This window comes from Rhincodon typus, chromosome 5 (assembly GCF_021869965.1).
Source record: "Rhincodon typus isolate 14 chromosome 5, sRhiTyp1.1, whole genome shotgun sequence".
Classification (NCBI taxonomy): domain Eukaryota; kingdom Metazoa; phylum Chordata; class Chondrichthyes; order Orectolobiformes; family Rhincodontidae; genus Rhincodon; species Rhincodon typus.
In genome coordinates this window covers 18,282,548-18,289,184 of record NC_063336.1, presented here as the reverse complement: position 1 = coordinate 18,289,184, position 6,637 = coordinate 18,282,548, and positions in this window count along the sequence as shown.

Sequence of the window (6,637 nt, the reverse complement as noted above, 5' to 3'; positions counted from 1 at the left end):
GGAACTTTGTCAGATATGAATCTAACCACCAAAGAGTTTGCCCCCTGATACCCATTGATTCCAGTTTTGCTAGGGCTCCTTGATGCCACACTCGGTCGAATGCAGCCTTGATGTTTGGGCTGTTGCTTACACCTCACCTCTGGAATTCAGCTCTTTTTGTTTGAACTCAGGTTGTAATAAAGTCAGGAGCTGAGTGGCCCTGGCGGAACCCAAACTGGGCGTCACTGAGCAGGTTATTGCTGAGCAGGTGCTGCTTGATAGCACTGTTGGTGACACCTTCCATCACTTTACAGATGATCGAGAGTAGACTGATGGGCAGGAATTGGCCGGGTTGGATTGGTCCTGCTTTTAATGTACAGTTCATACCTGGGCAGTTTTCCACATTGTCGGGTACCATTGTTGTAACTGTAGTGGAACAGCTTGGCTAGGGGAGCGACAAGCTCTGGAGCACATCATAGAAACATAGAAGATAGGAGCAGGAGGAGGAGGCCATTCGTCCCTTTGAGCCTGCTCTGCCATTCTTCATGATCACTGCTGATCATCCAATTCAATAGCCTAATCCTGCTTTCTCCCCATAGCCTTTGATCCCATTCGCCCCAACTGCTATATCAAGTTGCCTCTTGAATCCATTCAATGTTTTGGCATCAACTATTTCCTTTTCTAATGAATTCCACAGGCTCACCACTCTTTGGGTGAAGAAATGTCTCCTCATCTCCGTCCTAAATGGTATACCCCAAACCCTCATACTGTGACCCCTGGTTCTGGACACACCCACCATCGGGAATATCCTCCCTGCATCTACCCTGTCCAGTCCTGTTAGAATTTTAGAAGTCTCTATGAAATCCCCCCTCATTCGTCTGAACTCCAGCGAAAACAATCCCAACCTAGTCAATCTCTCCTCATACGTCAGTCCCACCATCCCTGGAATCAGCCTGGTAAACCTTCGCTGCACTCCCTCCAGAGCAAGAGCATCCTTCCTCAGAAAAGGATACCAAAACTGTGCACAATATTCCATGTGTGGTCTCACCAAGGCCCTGTATAACTGCAACAACACATTCCTGCTCCTGTACTCGAAACCTCTCGCAATGAAGGCCAACATACCATTTTCCTTCTTTACCGCCAGCTGCACCTGCATGCTTACCTTCAGCGACTGGTGCACAAGGACACCCAGGGCCCACTGTACACTCCCTTCTCCAGTTTACAGCCATTCAGGTAGTAACCTACCTTCTTGTTGTTGCTTCCAAAGCGAATAACTTCACATTTATCCAAATTATACTGAATCTGCCATTGATTTGCCCGCTCACTCAACCTGACAAGATCATGCTGAAAGATCTCTGCATCCTCATCACAGTTTATCCTCCCACCCAACTTGGTATCATCTGCAAACTTAGAGATGTTACATTTCGTTCCATCATCCAAATCATTAATATATATTGTGAATAGCTGGGGTCCCAGCACCAATCCCTGTGGCACCCTGCTAGTTACTGCCTACCATTTTGAAAAGGATCCATTAATTCCTATTCTTTGTTTCCTCTCTGACAACCAGTTTCCTATCCATCCCATTACACATACCCAATCCCATGCACTTTAATCTTGCACATTAATCTCTTATGTGGGACTTTGTCAAACGTTTTCTGAAAGTCCAGATATACAACATCAACTGGCTCCCCCTTGTCAACTCTACTAGTTACATCTTCATAGAATTCCAGCAGATCTGTCAAGAATGATTTCACCTTATAAGTCTTCGTACTATTGAATGTTTTCAGGGCCTGTAGCCTTTTCAGTACCTCGTGTCTCCAACAATTTTTTGATATCACGTGGAGTGAATCGAATTGGCTGAAGACTGGTATCTGTAACACTGGGAACCACTGGGGAAGGCTGAGATGGACCATCCACTCGGCACTTCTAGCTGAAGATTGCTGTGAAAGCTTCGGCTTTATCTTTTGCCCTGATGTGCTGGGCTCTTCCATCATTGAGGATGGGGATATTTGTGGAGCCACCTCCTCCAGTGAGATGTTTAATTGTCCACACCATTCACGACTGGATGTGGCAGGACTGCAGAGCTTAGACGTGATCCGTTGGTTGTGGGATCACTTAGCTCTGTCTATCACTTGCTGCTTTCGCTGTTTGGTGTGCAAGTAATCCTGTTTGGTGCTTCATCAGGTTGACACCTCCTCTTCAGTTATGCCTGGTGCTGCTCCTGTCATGCCCTCCTGCACTCTTCATTGAACCAGGGTTGATCCCCTGGCCTGATAGGCCGGGCCATGAGGTTAGAGTTTGTGTTGGAGTACAATTCTGCTGTTGTAAATGGATGCCCAGTCTTGAGTTTCTAGATCTGTTTGAAGTCTCTCCCATTTCGCATAGTGATGGTGCCACACAACATGATGGAAGTTATTCTCAATGTGAAGGTGGGTCTTCGTCTCCACAAGGACTGTGAGGTGGTCGCTTTTACCGATACTGTCGTGGACAGATGTAACTGCAGCTGGCAGATTAGTAAGGATGAGGTCAAGTATGTTTTTCCCTCTTGTTGGTTCCCTCACCACCTGCCGCAGACCCAGGCTAGCAGCTATGTCCTTTAGGACCTGACCAGCTCGATCAGTAGTACTGCTGCCTAGCCACTCTTGGTGGTGGACATTGAACTCCCCCACCCAGAGAACATTTTGTGCCCTTGCCATCCTCAGTGCTTCCTCCAAGTGTTGTTCAACATGGAGGAGTACTGATTCATCAGCTGAGGGAGGACGGTATGTGGTAATCAGCAGGAGGTTTCCTTGCCCATGTTTAACCTGAAGCCGTGAGACTTCATGGGGTCCGGACTCAATGTTGAGGACTCCCAGAGCAACTCCCTCCTGACTGTATACCACTATGCCACCCCCTCTGCTGGGTCTGTCCTGCCGGTGGGACAGGACATATCCAGGGGATGGTGATGGTGGTGTCTGCGAAATTGTCTTAGGTATGATACTGTGAGTATGACTATGTCAGGCTGTTGCTTGTCTAGTGTATGAGACAGCTCTCCCAATTTTGGCACTAACCCCCAGATGTTAGTGAGGAGGACTTTGCAGGGTCGATAGGTCTGTTTCTGGAGACTCCTCAAGGCAATTCATGACTAATACAATGTAAGCTTTTGCCTGGCATTGAATATCTGATTGCATAGAACGCTGTACATGTTACACCTCTTTTCATCACTTTCGTGCAGTAGGCTGCTCCCTGAACGTCCTACGTTGGACTATCCGCGGCCAGTATTTTTTGTGAATTCCAAAACTGTTAAGGCAAAATTGATTTTAGACTGGGCATCAAAATTAGGGGACACATTTGTAAGAAAACGAAGTTCATTTCATCGCAACTTAACAAACGTTGGCAGTTTTGAGAATTGATCATTTCTATGCAGGGGTAGGTTGTGGAGCTATAACGGTATTGTTACTGGATTATAATCCAGAATTCCAGGTTATTGTTCTGTGGATATAGAGTTTGAATCCCAGTGTGGCAGATGGTGAAATTTGAATGAATGAAAATCTGGAGTGAATAATGATAGTCATATTACCATTGTTGTAAAAGCCCATCTGTTCATGATTGGTATATCCTACATATGACTCCAGACCCACTGTAATGTCATTGACTGTCAATGCGTCCTGAAGCCAGTCAGCTCAGTAAATGCTAATCCATCAGTGACCACCGCATCTTCTGAAAGAGTCCTTTGGAGTTTAGAAGATTCAGAGCTGATTTAAATGAAACATATAAGCTCCTGAGGGTCTAGGTAGGATAGGTGTGGAGAGGATGTTTCTTAAAGTCAGAGAGTTGTAGCATGGAAACAGTCGCTTCGGTCCAACTAGTCCACGCCAACCATAATCCCAAACTAAAATAGTCCCACCTGCCTACACTTGGCCCACATCCCTCCAAACATTTCTTATTCATGTACTTATCCAAATGTCTTTTAAATGTTGGAACTGTCCCTGCATCTATTACTTCCTCTTTCTTCTCCCACCTTAAAAATATGCCTCCTTGTCTTGAAATCCCCAACCCTAGGGAAAAGACACCTGTCATTCATCTTATCTATACCCTTCATGATTTTATTAACCTCTGTTGGGTCACCCCTCCATCTTCTATGCTCTAATGAAAAAAGTTCCAGCCTATCTTGCCTCTCCTTATAACTCAAATCCTCCTTTCCCGGCAACATCCTGGTAAATCTTTACTGAGCCCTCTCCAATTTAATAATATCCTTCCTATAACAGGGTGACCAGAACTGCACACAGTACTCCAGTAGAGGCCTCACAAATGTCCTGTACATTTGTATAGCAACTCCTATACACAAAGGTCTGGGAAATTCTAGAACTAGGGGATTGCTGTTTAAAATCAGGGTGTGCCCATTTAAAACAGAAGTGAGATAAAAGAAAGAATTCTCTCAGAGGGTTCTGAGTTTTTGAAACTCCCTTCCTGGAAAGATGATGGAAGCAAAGTCCTTGAATATATTAGTCCAGAAGTAGGTGGATTCTTGCAAAGCAAGAAAGTAAAAGATTATAGTGGATGAATGTGCTGCTGTGGATGTTGTATATTTGGACCTTCAGAAGGCATTTGACACAGTGCAACATGGCAGGTTGGTTGGCAAGTTAGAAATGTTTGCTATTGATGGGTCCTTGGCAGCATGGATTAGAAGTTGGCTAAAAGGTAAGAAACAGAGGCTGGGTAGAAATGGGCATGTATGAGATTAGAGACAAGTCGAAAGTGGTGCTCCTCAGGGATCAGTGCTGGGCTGCTTGCTTTTTTTGATTTATATAAACAAATCTCTATATTTGCAGATGATACTAAGCAAGGGAGAATTGTGAGGATAACACTGAGTGACTTCAGAGAGACATTAGAAGCGAAAACAGATATTGCTGGAAAAGCTCAGCAGGTCTGTCAGAACTGAGGAAGGGTCACTCAACCTGAAACATTGAACTCTGCTTTCTCTCCACAGATGCTGCCAGACCTGCTGAGCTTTGCCAGCAACATCTGTTCTTGTTCCTGATTTGCAGCATCCGCAGTTCTTTCGGTTTTGTATTCAGAGGGACACTGACAAGCTGGCTAAATGGACAGACTGCCCCTTCATCCCTAATAGAGGACACCTCTTTCCCTGGGCAGAACTGAAAGAATGTTGAGTTTTGAAGGAAACTAGAAACTCAATCCTGGTCTGAGCCCAGCAGTGATTCCCCAGCACTGTTTTGAAGAGGAGCTTATGCGTCAACAATCTCGCTCACTTCACATTGCTGTCTATGGGAGCTTGCTGTGTGCAGGCTACAAGCACCACTATAACAGTGACCACACTTCACAAGCAGGTTGTCAGCTGTAAAGCACTTAGAGAAGTCCTCAGCTTGTTAAAGTCGTGCTATTAATGGGAATGTCTTTTATTAATGCAGCATTGTTTTGGCAAGGGTTAGTTTTAGCTTTCAGTCATGGTGTGAATCATGCATCGTCATGGATGTAGTTTATTAACTGTACCTTATTTTGCACCATGCTGAGTAATGCAGGTCATTCAAGTTCTTCAAGTGAAATCCAGTTTTAAAAATTCATAGCCATGAGGAGGCAGCATGCTTGTATGGACTGCTGAAACAGTTCAGAATCAACCTTGACCTCAACAGGGAATCCTATTGATTTGATAGGTGCTGTGTTGTTTGTTTTCCAGTGATCCGTATTTCAATTTCAGGTCAGCTTCATAAATTGGGAATTAGGCAACGAGTTGATCGCTTTGTTTAAGTGCTGTTTCAGGGGCATAAGCTGCGTGAATATCGACTGTGCCTGGATAGTTAAAATGACTTCAAAGGAATCTGGGTTTTATCGACTAATGGATAGAGAGGAACTCTTTCAACCTTGCAAAATGGACTGCTATAATTCTCTTAGGATGAAATTCAAAGCAGTAAACTATCCATTTGACCTCACATATGTAGGAGTGGGTCTGCACTGCATTTGTAGGCTTTTACCTGATGAAGCGATTCTTAGGGTAGTTCCTGTGACATAAGAACCAGCTGTGGATAATGCAGTATTCAAAGATACAACAAACATTTATTATAGCTCCTGTTATATAGAGATATTACAGGCATTTCAGTATTTGGTTACAAACTATAGCGTGCTTCAGTCAGCATGTGGCCCCATTTATGTTGGAGACTGAGCTCTTTGTACCCAGGAGTCACACATTATCATTGGTAAAGAGATAGTAGGAACTGCAGATGCTGGAGAATCCGAGACAACAAGGTGCAGGGCTGGATGAACACAGCAGGCCAAGCAGCATCATAGGAGCAGAGAGGCTGACGTTTCAGGCCTAGACCCTTCATCAGAAAAGGGGGAGGGGAAGGGGGTTTTGAAATAAATAGGGAGAGAGTGGGAGGCGGATAGAAGAGGGATAGAGGAGAGGATAGGTGGAGAGGAGACAGACAGGTCAAAGAGGCGGGGATGGAGCCTGGAAAGGTGAGTGTAGGTAGGGAGTTAGGAAGGGGATAGGTCAGTCCAGGGAGGACGGACAGGTCAAGGGGGCGGGATGAGGTTGGTCGGTAGGAGATGGAGGTGCGGCTTGAGGTGGGAGGAGGGGATAGGTGGGAGGAAGAACAGGTTAGGGAGGCAGGGATGAGCTGGACTGGTTTTGGGATGCGGTGGGGGGAGGGGAGATTTTGAA